This window comes from Vicia villosa, linkage group LG3, assembly GCF_029867415.1.
Source record: "Vicia villosa cultivar HV-30 ecotype Madison, WI linkage group LG3, Vvil1.0, whole genome shotgun sequence".
Taxonomy (NCBI): Eukaryota; Viridiplantae; Streptophyta; class Magnoliopsida; order Fabales; family Fabaceae; genus Vicia; species Vicia villosa.
Window position 1 is genome coordinate 135,439,730 of NC_081182.1, and position 15,184 is coordinate 135,454,913.

A 15,184-nucleotide genomic window follows, 5' to 3' on the forward strand; every position below is an offset into this window, starting at 1 on the left:
GCAACCGGTTTAATCCCGGAGGACCTCACTAGCAATCAAAGAAAGAAATTTTTAGCGGATGCCAAACACTATGTATGGGATGACCCATATCTATTCAAAGAAGGTGTTGACAACATCTTGAGAAGACGTGTCACCAATGAAGAAGCAAAAGATATTCTTTGGCATTGTCACAACTCTCCGTATGGAGGCCACTATAGTGGATGGAGAACAGCTACCAAAGTACTCCAATCGGGATTCTTTTGGCCTACTCTATTCATAGATGCTCATGAGCACGCAAAAAGTTGTCATAAATGTCAAAGGAGTGGAGGAATAGGCAAACAAGATGAAATGCCCTTGACCAATATGTTAGAAGTAGAAGTTTTTGATTGTTAGGGTATTGATTTTGTTGGTCCGTTTCCTCCCTCTTTCTCTAATGAATACATTCTTGTTGCCGTTGACTATGTATCTAAGTGGGTGGAAGCACTTGCTACACCTAAGGCCGATTCCAAAACTGTGATCAAATTCTTAAAGAAAAATATCTTCTCACGTTTTGGTGTGCCAAGGGTGTTGATAAGTGATGGAGGTTCACACTTTTGTAATACACCTCTGGAAAAAGTTTTAGAACATTATGGTGTAAAACATAAGGTGACCACCCCCTATCACCCACAAGAAATGGTCAAACGGAAGTATCAAACAGAGAAGTAAAGAGAATTCTTGAGAAAACAGTCTCGAGCTCTAGAAAAGAGTGGTCATTGAAACTAGATGAAGCTTTGTGGGCATACCGTACTACCTACAAAGCTCCTATTGGACTGACCCCTTTTCAGATGGTCTACGAAAAAACTTGTCATCTTCCTGTAGAGTTGGAACATAGAGCACTTTGGGCTCTTAAATTTCTGAACTTTGATACCGCTCTGGCCGGCATCAAAAGAAAAGACCAACTCCATGAATTGGAAGAATTAAGGGACTAAGCGTATCACTCCAACAAGCTCTACAAGGACAAAGCTAAAGCTTATCATGATAAGAAGGTCCAATGCAAAAGTTTTCATGAGGGGCAGATGGTGTTGCTATTTAATTCGCGGCTTCGGTTGTTTCCTGGTAAACTTAAATCAAAATGGTATGGACCATTTGTGGTGAAGGAAGTGAGGGACTATGGAGCCATTGTGATTGAGGATCCTAAGTCTAAGGAAAGTTGGACAGTTAATGGTCAAAGACTCAAGCTTTATCATGGTGGGGAAGTGGTACACGAAGCATATGCTCTTTTACTTAATGATCCGTGAGGGATCATTGAGCCGTCGAGCTCTAACGACGTTAAACAAAGCGCTTATTGGGAGGCAATCCAACGTCATGTCAAAGCGCACAAAAACCAGAAGCACCAATCCTACCCACTCTTTACCAAGGTTCCTTGGCGAGGAACAAGAGGAGCGATACACCTACTTGTGCAACCGAACCATCCAGGCTAAAAGGTTCATCCGATTCAAGCCAAATGGTCCGATGTGAGATTTAATTTAGACATTGGATAAACTCAAATGGGGGAAGATATGTGAACCGGTAGCTGAGATCAATTATGACATTGTTCGTGAATTTTATGTGAATGCCATTCCGGTTGAAGACGGGGCAGAATTTATGTACAAGACAATGGTGAGGGGGAGAACCATCTCTTTTAAGAGGAGTGCTATCATTGAATATCTGGGATCCCCATTAGAGCTACCCGATGGAGTGAGAAGTGAGTACCACAGAAGGTATCTCACTAATGATTGGAACATCCAAGTCGTCAGTGAGTCCTTATGCCTTGAAGGAAAGACTTATGAGTTGAATGATTCGGGAGCGCCAAAAGGATGGAAAAGAGAGGATTTTAAAGTGGAGGTTAAGGCCTTACTAGTGGTGGTATTGCATAACATCCGGCCAAGAACTCACACAACACACATCTCAGTCGAAGTGGGATACATGCTGTTTTGCATTTTGTACGGAGTACCGATTGATTTGGCCAGCATAATATCTAAAGAAATGAGGAGGGTATCGGTTATGGGAACAAGCCATGGAGGCAAAGCCGGTGTCCTTATCTACCCCGACTTAATCATGGGGCTGTGTTACAATGCGAGGGTGGCCATCCCGAGTGAGGTACATTTCAAAATCTCAAGTGTTATTAATGAAGCTTTTGTTAGCAGGTTTTGTGAAGGCGCAACAAAGGAAGCTGAAAGAGGAGGAGCATCCACTTCGAGGTCTAGAGGTGGTCGAGCACCAGTCTTTGATCACATGGCCTTTGCCACCTATTGTGCAGAGAATTTTGAGGCGACTCAAAGGTCCAACCGGTTCTTGGTGCAAACATTATCTCAACAATTTCAGCGCATCTCTTTGGAAGCAGAGTATGATGCCTATGCAAATTGGCCTGTGGGCAGGCCAACTTTCATGGGGGGTGCAGGAGGTAGTGGTACCGGAAATGAGGATGACACGATGGAAGATGTGATCGGGACTGTTGGTGGCGATGATGAAGAAGAAGATTGAAGTAGTGTTGTAGCACTTTTGTAGTTTATTTTTATTTTAGACTTAATTCTGTTTTGTTTTATTTATTTACGGTTGCACTTTTCGGTTTTTAATTTGTGTACTTTATGGTGGCTCTCGTTTCACCATTTGAACCTCTTTAAAAATTGCATTTTTATTATTGTAGTTTAATTGTGTGTTTTGGTGGAAAGTGATTAACCCAACTTTTTCAAAGTGTTTTGTTTAATTGTTCTTTTGCAAAGGAATCTTGAGGAATCATTGGGCACGGACAAGAGTTGATTTGGTGAACACTTCGAGTGGCAATGATGAGAATCAATATCGAGGAAAATTAAGGTACACTTTATCGCTCTCTAGACTTAACATGGTTAGTTGATGGTGTGTGCAAATTGCTTAGCATAAATTCCTTGAATCACATGTCATTTTTGAATCAAAATTTAGAACTTAACCAATTGTGAGGAAACTTTCCATTGTGCACTAAATGCGGGATACCGGAATTTATTTCAACTCATTTTTATCATGCTAAACCATGCATTATTCTTGTTTGTGAAAAGTGTGAAAGTGATAGAGGCATTGTTTGAATTTGAGAAAAACCACTTGACCAAAAAGTTAAATCAATCAACCTTGTGAGGAGTGATTCTTAGTTAACCCCCTTTGAGCTTATTTTAGGATTCATGTAATTATTGAAAATGTGTTGTATGTGAATCCTAATCTCTTTTGTTCATTGAAACCTTCAACCGCAATGGTTGCAATTTTGCCTTGTGCCTATGTCTATGTAGGGAGCATTGTTGTATCTAATATGGTTTGAATCCTAAAGTTGGGGAGAGTTGATTGAAAAACAAATGAAAAGTGGCACTTATGAGTTTTGGGGTAATAAGAAAAGAACAACACATTTTGAAAGTGTGGGGCAAGAAAAAGTAATAAAATCGTTCCCGTTATGTGTTGTTAAAAAAATAATGAAAAAGAAAAAATAAAGAGAAAAAGAAAGAAAAGGGGATTCAAGCAAGTGTTGTTGTTAAGTGAATTGATAGGAATGCTCCCTTAGGATAGGAATTTTTGTTTAATTTACCTTTAATAAAACCCTTTCTTTGTAACCCAAGCCACATTACAACCTATGAAAGCCCTCTTGATTCTCACTTTGCACATAATTTTGAACTTGTTGTGGTGAAAGCATGATTTGAGTTATTGTTGATTTAAATGCCCGGATGAGTGAAAGTGAACCCTCTTGTATTCATCATTACTTTGATGTGTGTGTAGGTTTGATTCAATTTTGACATGTCTCTTTTGGAATTTCTTGATAATAATTTGCACTTTGCCATCATTCTTTCTCATGCTTTGTTTTAACATTGTGGTGAGTGTACTTTGGAAAGACTTATACTTTTGAGCCATTTGAGTGTTCGGTTACCTTGTCATCATTCTCTTGTGCGTTGCTCTTGCTACTCTTGTGAATTTTTGTTTAGGGACAAACAAAATGGTAAGTTGGGGAGAGTTGTTAAGGACCAAATAGTACTAATTTTCATATATTGTTTTTTGTCCCTTTAACCACTTTTTACTCAACAATCACACTTTTATTCTTACAATTTAATAATTTTGCAATTTTGTTCATTTTAGTTCATTTGAATTGTTATTTCACATGTTTGTTAGTTTTGTAGCGTTTTCAAAGTTTGCAGCTCATGGAAGCAAAGGGGAATTACTTGAAGACTTGGATTAGCAAAATAAGAGTTGATGAGGCCAGTTTGCCCCGCAAACACCCTTGGTGCCGCAACCTGCAAAAATCCCAACTGCTCTTGGTTTTTGGCTGGATTCAGATGTGGCAGGAAATGAAGTGTTTGCACCGTAAACACTCTTGGCGCCGCAAACACTGTGAAACATAACTTCTCTTTTTCTTTAGTTGCTCTTGCAACACCGGCATTAGCTAACCTAGCAGTTAAATTGAAGCTATGAGTTGGGAAATCATGGAGTTTACCGTACTTGGCCGGAAGGAGATTCCGGTTCTGAATGTTGAAAGTGATTCTCCGACTTTTGACCGTTCGAGAAGCTTCTTGATGATCTTCACTAGATTCTCCAACTTTGTTCTTCCCTTTAGCATTTCTTGTAGCTCTTGGTGCCATGGTTGAGAGTTAGGGTTTTGGTTTGGGATATTTGGATTTGGAGAGTGGAAGAGGATTTGAGTGAGATATGTGAAAGAGTGGAGGATTATATATAGATATGAGGTAGTGGGTAATTAAATTTTGTGAGTTATAGTGAGATAATGGAGTTTTAATGAGGTTTGACAATGGAGGTGGAAGGGTGTTTGGAGAGGATGAAGATGAATGTATATGTTGAATGAGAGTGAATGAGAGTAATTGTGTGGTTGTGAATGAGTGAATATGTATTTTAAAAGATAAAATACATTTAAGTGATACACAAATTAAAACTTAAAATAATAAATATATAAAAAATTTACGTTACAGCCTAAAGAAAGGAAAAGAAAATCTGGAAAAAACACGTGGGAACCGGTTCGTCCCTACATGGGACTTCCTGAAGCACAACAAAAAACTGCCTCTGGTTTTTACTATGGGGAACCGGTTCCTCCCTACGTGGGAACCGGTTCCTGGACAGAAAAAGTCCAAAAAACTTTATTTTTATGAAATAGAAAGCATATATATCATATATAAACATCAAGACATAATATATAAACATTCATAAAGCACTTTTTGACACATAATTTGTTAGAAATGTGTACCTTTGATTTATGATAATGAAGAACACATTTAAACATCACCTTCATCTAAAATTCCAAGCTCTCGTCGAATTTTGTAAAACGATTCTTTTGGAAGAGGCTTGGTGAAGATATCTGCAAGTTGGTTATGAGTATCCACAAATGTTACTTCGACATCTCCTTGAAGGACATGGTCTTAGAGAAAATGATGTCGAATGTCTATGTGTTTGGTTCTTGAATGCATGACCGGATTTTTTGTGATATTAATTGCACTTGTGTTGTCGCATCGAAGAGGAATGCATCCGAGATCAAGTCCGTAGTCACGAAGTTTTTGCTTAAGCCAAAGAATTTGTGCACAACAACTACCCGCTGCTATGTATTCTGCTACGGCCGTACTAAGAGCAACACATGCTTGCTTTTTACAAGCCCATGATACTAATGCATTTCCAAGAATGTGACAAGTACCACTTGTGCTTTTACGATCAGTTTTACAACCTGCATAATCCGCGTCAGGATAACCAATTAAATTGCAAACACTACCTTTAGGATACCGTAGGCCAACATTGGTGTTTCCTTTGAGATACTTCATGATCCTTTTAACCTCCATAAGATGTGATTCCTTTGGATTTTCATGAAAGCAAGCACAAAGACAAACACTAAACATTATGTCAGGATGGCTTGCCGTCAAATTCAATAAAGAACCAATCATACCTCAATACTTAGTAATATCAATTGGAGTACGGGATTCATCTTGATCAACATATGTACCGGAGCCCATTTGAGTATTCATTGTGTAATACGGTGAACTGACTTTATTCAGAATGTTGCGGTAAGCAAGAGTCGCCACCGACTTTTATTTTATCCAATTGGAAAGGCTAAAAAAACAGGAAAGACCTTTTGAAAAGATTTTGAATTCGGGGGGTAAGTTATACAAAGGGAAGGTATAAGGCACCCTTTGCATCCATGGTTATCCATGGGCTCTTAATTGCTTAGCTCACTTTGTTTTCAAAATGTTTGAATTGTTTGAAAAGTTTGAAGTGTCGTGTGTGAATAGAAAAACTTCGTTTAAGGACTTTAGCTTGTAAATAAGCGTAGCCTTGTTTGAAAGTATTTTGAAATAGGAGGTGTGAAAAGCATTTGATTTTTGAATTGATTGTGAGCAAGCAATTAAGAACTACCTACCCTAAGTTTGTCTTTCTTGTTCTTTAAGTCTTTAGGGCGAAAGGATCTATCCATACCATGAGAGGGCAGGAAGTCTTTCAATTGGATGTGCGGGTCATCGAGGGTCATCGAGAAAAGCATCGTTCGCCATAAGACTGTCCCTACCATAATGAGGGCAGGTAGTCTAAGGGAAGGACATAATAGTCATTTTAGGCAACAATAAGGATACCTTAGCATTCGAAGGGACTATCACCGTTCAACCGAGGGAAGAGATCATATTTATCGTAGACAACTTGAAGGGACTATGATCTTTTATTCCGAGGGACGTGGTGATTTTGAATCGAAGGCAACAAGCTAAGGTATCCCTATATTCGGAGGGACTTGACTATTTGATTGAAATCGAAGACAAAAGGCAACCAGAGGGGAAACCTTAGAGGTGAGTGTGTTTAGCAATCACGTGGTTGAATTCGAGTATTTATCTTGAGTTAGTGAGCTACGTTTGATTAATTATTGTCACTCCCTAAATTATTAACCACGCAATTAAAATGGCAGAAATTAAAGGCAGGAATTAAAACCTACGCTATTACAATAAACACCTGCGGGGATGGGGGAATTAAAACAGAAAATAAGAAATATAAATAATTAATTTAATTATTTTGATCTTGAGCCTTGATCTTCCTCGAACCTTGATTGACTCTGATCATCTGAGAATTAAACAGAAAATAAACAAAAGGGATGAGTGTAGGAGAGATTCATTGACTATTTGAAATAACCCCATTTTGGGCAAAGGCAGAGTAAAAATTGAAATAAGATTTAAACCAAAAAAAATTAGAAACTTAGCTTCGATTGAGAAGGTTGACAGTTAGAGGTTTCCTCGAGCATTGACTCTGATCATCTGTGAATTAACAGAAAAATCACAGGAAGTGAATGTATGAAAGTTCTTTTAAATTAGCAAGGCAAAATAAATAATTAAGAAATTTAAAGGCAAAAATAATATTGTATTAAAGTAAAAAGAAAAGGGAAAACAAATAATAAACAAAATTGAATCGGGACTTAGCTTTGTGAAGGGCGTGGCGCATAATCGGAAGGCATATGAAAATAAACCCTGAAAAGGACACAAGAAAGTATTTTTAGTGTAGGGCAAACTCTAATTTTTTAGGGAATGAGGTTTTATGAGAAAGGACACTAAGTTAGTGGACAATATCTACCTAACAGTGATTAGATATCGTGATAAAATCAGGGTTTGAGATACAAAATAAATTTAATTAGCCAAAATTAAATTGTTACCCTAAAATAAATATTAGCTTTAAAAAACTAACAAAATAATTATTTTTAATGTTATAAGAAAAAATCGGATTTTCGACTAAATATAAATAGTTATAAAACATTTTTTGTAATTATAAAAAAAATATAAACAATTATTAAAAGAAATAAATGAATGAACTAAAAGAAGTTTAGGCAATAAAATAAAAAAAGAAAAGAAAAGCTTAGCTTTGGATCAGATGTAGGTTGGCTCTGCAGGAACATGGTGGACCGGCACCTTCTGGACGCTTGGATCAGGATGCTCATTGATCTGACGGTGGAGAGGGGAGGTTGTATGGTGAGGTTGCATGCCCTAAGCGCGCTGGATCTGTGTTTAACATTTTTGAAAAAATATAGTAACAACCTTGGGGATCGAACCCAGGTTATTGTGGAAACGCATCCTTTTTCCTTTGCCAATTGTGCTTTGTATCAATAGTTGTTACTAGAATAGTTTAAAGAAAATAAATATAAAAAATAAAGATTGATGAGAAAGTCAAGCCTGGGGTCCACCACCAACGCTCGCGTCCAATGAGGGGTGGAGAGGAAGCACTGTAACTTTGACTAACCAACCAGACCAACACATGCATGAGGAGAAAGGGAGATCCTTCTGACTGGCGAATGAAGGGATGCCACGCATCACCTTCTTCTTCCCCCAACCTGCACAAAAGGACGCTACGATATAGCTACCAAAGTAGCTTCAAGTTTGCTGCGAAACCTGCAAATATTTTTGTAGCAAACGTGTGACTCCCAAACTTGCGAGAAAGAGTCCATGGCTGGAAACCAAATCAACCCTGGTCGACCAAATTCGATGCTGCGAATGCAACGGGACGATTCTTTTGACCTAACACGACCTGGAGATGGGAATCCGAGAGGGATTTTCTTCAAACCCTAGTCATGGTGAAACTTGCAATATGCGCCCAAGCTCCGATTCGTCGGTTGCAATCGTCTCAAAACAATGTCATAAACGCAACCACACCAAGAAATCATAGCAAAATACGATTACATGGAGAAAACAAAAATTAAGAATATGAAAAAACGTAAACGAGATGGCATGAACACTCACGTGGCATGGGACGTATCCCTTGGTTCCTAACTCCCTTTTGACGCCGTGTGAATCAATTGGACTAGCATCTTGAGCTTGATAATGGCTGCAAGTAGGGGGGCGAAAACCTCACTTTTCTTTGAAATCTTACACTTCTTGGAAATCCTATTCTCTTGCCCTCTCTCCCCCTTTTTTCGTTTTTTTTTTCTAATGCTGAGTGTATTGTAATATATAGAAGCATTTAGGTCAACAAAACTTGGCCAAATCCTATTGAATCCAATCATTGCAATTTGTTGAAAATTTGATTTGCAAAACTTACTAAATATGCCCAATCTTAATCTTTTCTCACCAATATTATCTTGTATGAATTTGGTACCAAATAATATATATTTTGATGATTGATTATGATTAAAACAAAAATGCAAATCAAATCTTTTATTTTTCCCTTAACTATATGATTTATATTGTATTTTTTAATGAATTAAATTCAATAAAAAATAAAATATTAATCAATAATTCGTGGCTTTGGATATGGACCTCTTTCATAACCTGAGGAACAAGATTGGATCATAAAAAGTTGGGCCCATTTGCAAGGAAATCCATTTTGAACCCTATTTACTTCACATTTTTCTCTCAAATTTGTCCAACTTTGACAGGGCATATCTCCCTCAATATTTAAGGTATGGAGGAGTTCTAGGACTTTTTGGAAACCTCAAGATGTCCTCTACAAGCCCCTTTGGAAGCTTTTTTCCATTTGAAGAATTTATCTTGATGATATGAGCTTTGACAAAAAACTGCTTTTCTGCGATCTTCTAGGAGGACCTGTAATGTATTGGCTCATATCTCTTAAATGGTGCATTTTTAGACTTGTCATGTGAGATAAAAAGTTGTAGAGAATTCAATTTCCTTCAAATTGAGCTTTGGATGGAGAATTTTTGATGTTCCATGTGGAAGTTATGGCTGGTCAAAGTTCAGTTGACTTTCTCCTATGAAAGCCCTAATTTAGGAACTTTGAATTTTGATGATTTTGGAGCTTTTCTTGATGAATCATGATCAATCCTTGATCAAATGATGAATGATACTTCATAATAAGGATCTTGACCAAAAATCAGAAGTTTTGACTGTGGTTTGACCATAGTTTGACTTTTAGGTCAACTAGTCGATTATTGATCGTTTGGGCCATTGGGTGAGCAATCTTTTGATTCAGAGCTTGAAAGTTGGCAGGAGGATCCTTTGAGGCATATGAGAGACCATGGGATCCACTTGAGGTTTCAGAAACTGATTTTACTTTGAGGAGATCAAAACCCTAGTTTGAGGGTTGTTATGTAGGAGAGAGACTGCATGCTTCCTTCTTGTATATCTTTGAGTATTTTGAAAAGTCAGAGGGACTGAAATATGAATAAATATGATGGGCAAATTTTGGGGTATGACAGCTGCCCCTGTTCAATCTTCTTATACCTGAGGATGTAGATTGACATGTGTGCCTGTTGGAATCTGAAGGTGGAAGAGGATTGAACACTAGAATACCAAGAAATTTTCCCTTGATGATAGGGACCTTTTCGAAGATGGGTTTGGAGATGCCATCCAGGTGTTTGGAAAAGATGTATGATGGAGATGGGCTTAAAGATGCCATCCAGTTTGATAGACTTGAGAGTTAGAACACGTCGTTGTAGCGGGGAAAATCAGATATCGAAGCCATGGGATTGACTCGAATCAATATTCCATTTTGAAATCGCCACCGCGCTTTATTTTTTCAAAGGAAAAGGGAAAAGAACGTAAAACCCAAAGTTTTGTTTTTAAAAAAACAAGAAAGAGAACTCAGGTTCGGGTGTTGATTATATGAGGGGAAGGTTTAAAGCACCCCTCATATCCGTGGTACTCCACGGGAACCTTTTTGAAAATCTGTGTTGTGTGTGTGCTAAAAAACGGTTTGTTTTATTTTCAAAATAAGCTCGGCAAAGCGTTAAGCTTTGGGCCTACATACCTCCTCGGTGCAATGGAGAAGTCAGAGCTAATGTAGTTCCGCTTTTGGGAAAAACGTTTTTTAAAACGAATAAACACTTTGTTGTCGTTAGAGAGAAATACTCAGCCATTGATCTGGAGCATGAGAACAAACAAGTTCTTTGCATCGCAAATGAAAGAAGGGCGCCAACTCGGATAAAATCAACGAGTATGCCACTAGCTCTCTCACGCGGAAAAGATCTCGTTATTATCAATCAATTTCAAAATCGTGGGGTATAACCACTCGTTTCGACAATTAACGGTGTCTAAACTTTTGAAGAAAAGCCACTAAGGGCGAAAGATATTTTTAAGAAAAAAGTTTTGAAAAGATTTGCAAACATAAGAATATTTTGGAAAAAGGGAGAAGATTTTGAAAATTTAAGAATGGGAGGAGATGAAGAGGCTAACCTAATGCATAAAATAAAAGCTAAGGAAAGAAACGGTCTAACCGAATAAGAAGCCAACACTTGACATTAAGAGCCAAGGTAGTTTTCCCATCCTTTGGATTTATCAATACCAACACATTAACACTTGGGGATCCAGATTAACTTATTGTCTTAGCACCATTTTTCATTAAGCACATTAAGATTCTGACGAAAATTGGGCAGAGTAACGGCTGTTTTCGGGTAAAATCCTTATATCAATGCCTTGGAATTAACCATCAAGGGCTTTCAAGGAAATACCTGCACACATAAACATACAACAGAACAATGCCAGACAGACAGAACAATCACAGGATAGTAATAGAATGAGTCCAGAGGTACTAGGTCCATAAGTCCGAATCTCCAAAGAGCTAGGGATAGTAACTGATAGTCCAAAGAGAGCCTTATGTATTTTTTAGATTTTGGTTATTTATTAGTGTTTTAGCGAAAAAAATAAAGTATGGTCCAAGTGGACAAAGAAAAATAACAGAAGCATAAACATATGTCCAAGTGGACAAAGAGAAAATGACGGAAAGTAAATATGATGAAATGATAAAGTAAAGCGATAAAGCGAGAAATATAAAGAGCGGTAATATAAAGAGCGGTATAGTAAAGGTGCGGAAATTAAAGTTAGTTGTTAAGTGTTAAAGATAACCATCTTGAAACTTGTCAAGTATGTTATCAAAGTTAGTAGGAAGATCTATGGTGAGTGAATGATGTACTCGGATTTAAATTCAATGGGGTTTATCAGAAGCTTGATAGAATCATAGCGACTACACGTTAAAAACCTCCACAAGTCTTAAATCAACCGCATACAATTCTCTTCCATATTTGATCTTTTTTTTATTAGGGACACGAAATATTGCGCTATGTTAAGCAGATCGCCAAGTGATTTATGTAGAAATCACCCTACAACGAGGCCGGTCAAAACTTTATGTGCTAATGCATGCGAGAAGAACGATATGTAGATCGCCTTCCGAAAGCAATACCGCACGAAAAGAAAATAGGTAGCGATCTAGTCTTTACTAAGAATCCATAAGAATTCTCAAAGTATTAAGACTTTCATCGATCAAAAGAAAAAAAAAGGAGAAGGAGAAGATAAAATGCATAAAGATAATCAACTCACACTATCATTAATATCATTCATCTAATATTATGGATTTGGTTCTTTCAAACCTATCAACATCCTAAATCCAATGATATTAATGAAATGGAGGAAGAAGAATAAAATTCACAAAAAGATAATCAACTCACACTATCATTAATATCATTCATCTAATATTATGGATTTGGTCATTTCAAACCTATCAACATCCTAGATCCAATGATATTAATGAAGTGGAGGAAGTAGGAAGCCAAAACAAGCATAAAAAAGGCAAAAAACACATTCTGCCTTACTGGAAATCGATTTACCTCTTTAGGAAATCGATTTCCTGAGTGCAGAGTTTAGTTTTGGGCGCAAAAAACAGAGTGGAAATCGATTTCCCTCTGTCGGAAATCGATTTCCTGCGCACAGTTTTCAAAAAAACAGCATTATGAACTTTGAAACTTGATTTAGGCAAACATACAAACACCTTATGATCACATATCCATAGGAGCACGAATTTTCCATCAAATCACCATCAAATAGCACCAATATAGCATCAAAGATGCATTGAACACAAGCAACAAAGATCTACATCTTAGAATTGAGAAATTTACCAATTCTTGAATTAAAGTGTTGAAGTAGCTTCAAGAACAAGCACAAAGTGTAAATCCTTCAAGTATGGAGATGAACAATCAAAGAAAAGAGTGAAATGTAGGAGGCTTAGTTCAAAATTAGCAAGATTCAATGTGAACCTTACTAATCTTATGAAAATGAACTTTGGGTGAGGGTTTTGGAAAGGGTGAGAAATGAATTTGCAAGCAATTTTTTGGCTCTCCAAGCTTGAGAAATGAGAGAGTAGAGGGCTCTATTTATAGAGTTGGAGCAAGAGTAGTGGAAAATTTGTCTTTTTGTGTTTGGTGATTAACTTGTGTTTAATTGGTAATTAAAGTGGCAATTAAATGGTAAAAAGTGGTAAAATGGGGTTAAAGAGGGTTTAATGAATGAGTTAATTTTGATGAGGTGGAAAATTGATAAAAAGATCAAATAAAAAGGTGCCAAAATGATGTCAAGCTTCCCTCTTATATTTTTTTGAATTTTGCGCACAGGAAATCGATTTCCCACAGGGGTAAATCGATTTCCACCTTCAAATTTTCAAAAATTGTTTTCTTGCACTGTTTTGATTTTTGCCCGATCTTTCACCTGTAAAATATAAACAAAAGAGACAAAACATATATTTTTTGATTTTTGGTTAGTATAAACAAATAAAAAACTATAAATGCTCGATAATTCCCCTCAGAGATAATCACAGTATCAAAGATAAAGCTTCACAATGGTGCTCTTGATTGATGATTGAATGCAATTGATGTATGATCTTAGGGTCAAAAATTGGGGTATGACAGATGCCCCTATTTAAGTTTCTTCGATTTGGAGATACGATGATTGGAAATCTTCGTTTTGACAAAAATCGAAGAGACTTAAATATATAAAACACAATTTTTGAGCCTAAGATGCAATGCAATGTTAATGAATGCACGTGATGATAATAAAGCATGACAACATTGGAGAGTAGCAAGTGATCCACTAGGGAGAACAAATGTCTCGCTATAACTCCGCTGGGGAAACAAATGTCTTAGAAGTTCCACTGGGGAAGGCAAGACTTTGTTGGAGAGACGGAACTTTGGTGGGAAGAGAAACTTCTCTGGGGAAAACACTTCACGTCAGAGAGGTTATAGCATCCTCTTTCACTGGGGATGAGAAAAAAGGAACATCCTCTTTCACTGGGGATGAGAAAGTATGCATCCTGAATTAGAATACCAATCTTCCGTTAACAGAAATCACACCATCGTACCACTGATGATTGAAGAGATGTACCGCCGTACCACTGACGATAACACATACCCATGTTCCACTGAAGGCACGAAGAAGAAATATACCACCGTACCACTGATGATATGAAGAGATGTACCGCCGTACTACTGACGATAATACATACCCACGTTCCACTGAAGGCATGAAGAAGAAATATACCACCGTACCACTGATGATATGAAGAGATGTACCGCCGTACCACTGACGATAACACATACCCACGTTCCACTGAAGGCATGAAGAAGAAATATACCACCGTACCACTGATGATATGAAGAGATGTACCGCCGTACCACTGACGATAACACATACCCACGTTCCACTGAAGGCATGAAGAAGAAATATACCACCGTACCACTGATGATATGAAGAGAGATATACCACCGTACCACTGATGATATGAAGAGAGATACATCGATGTACCACTGACGATGAAGATAACAAAATACACCAACGTTCCACTGAAGGTGAACTACCAACGTTCCACTGAAGGTATTGAAGAGAAATACATCGACGTACCACTGACGATGAAGATAACAAAATACACCAACGTTCCATTGAAGGTGAACTACCAACGTTCCACTGAAGGTATTGAAGAGAAATACATCGACGTACCACTGACGATGAAGATAACAAAATACACCAATGTTCCACTGAAGGTGAACTACCAACGTTCCACTGAAGGTATTGAAGAGAAATACATCGACGTACCACTGACGATGAAGATAACAAAATACACCAACGTTCCACTGAAGGTGAACTATCAACGTTCCACTGAAGGCATTGAAGAGAAATACATCGACGTACCACTGACGATGAAGATAACAAAATATACCAACGTTCCACTGAAGGTGAACTACCAACGTTCCACTGAAGGTAGAAAGAGATGGTGTACGAAGATGACATAATCAAGCATGTCCCAGGCTGAACACCAAAGCAGAAACTGCTAGCAATCTTTCGATGGCTTCAGAATATATGCTACCCAACACTAGGGAACATTGAAGCTGAGAGAACACCGTAGTTGAGTTCTAAACCAAACTCGAACCAGGCCAAAGGTATATTGAGTGTAATACGTTCTTCTGCATATGAATACATCAACATATCCATTCCTTGTAATGCACTCA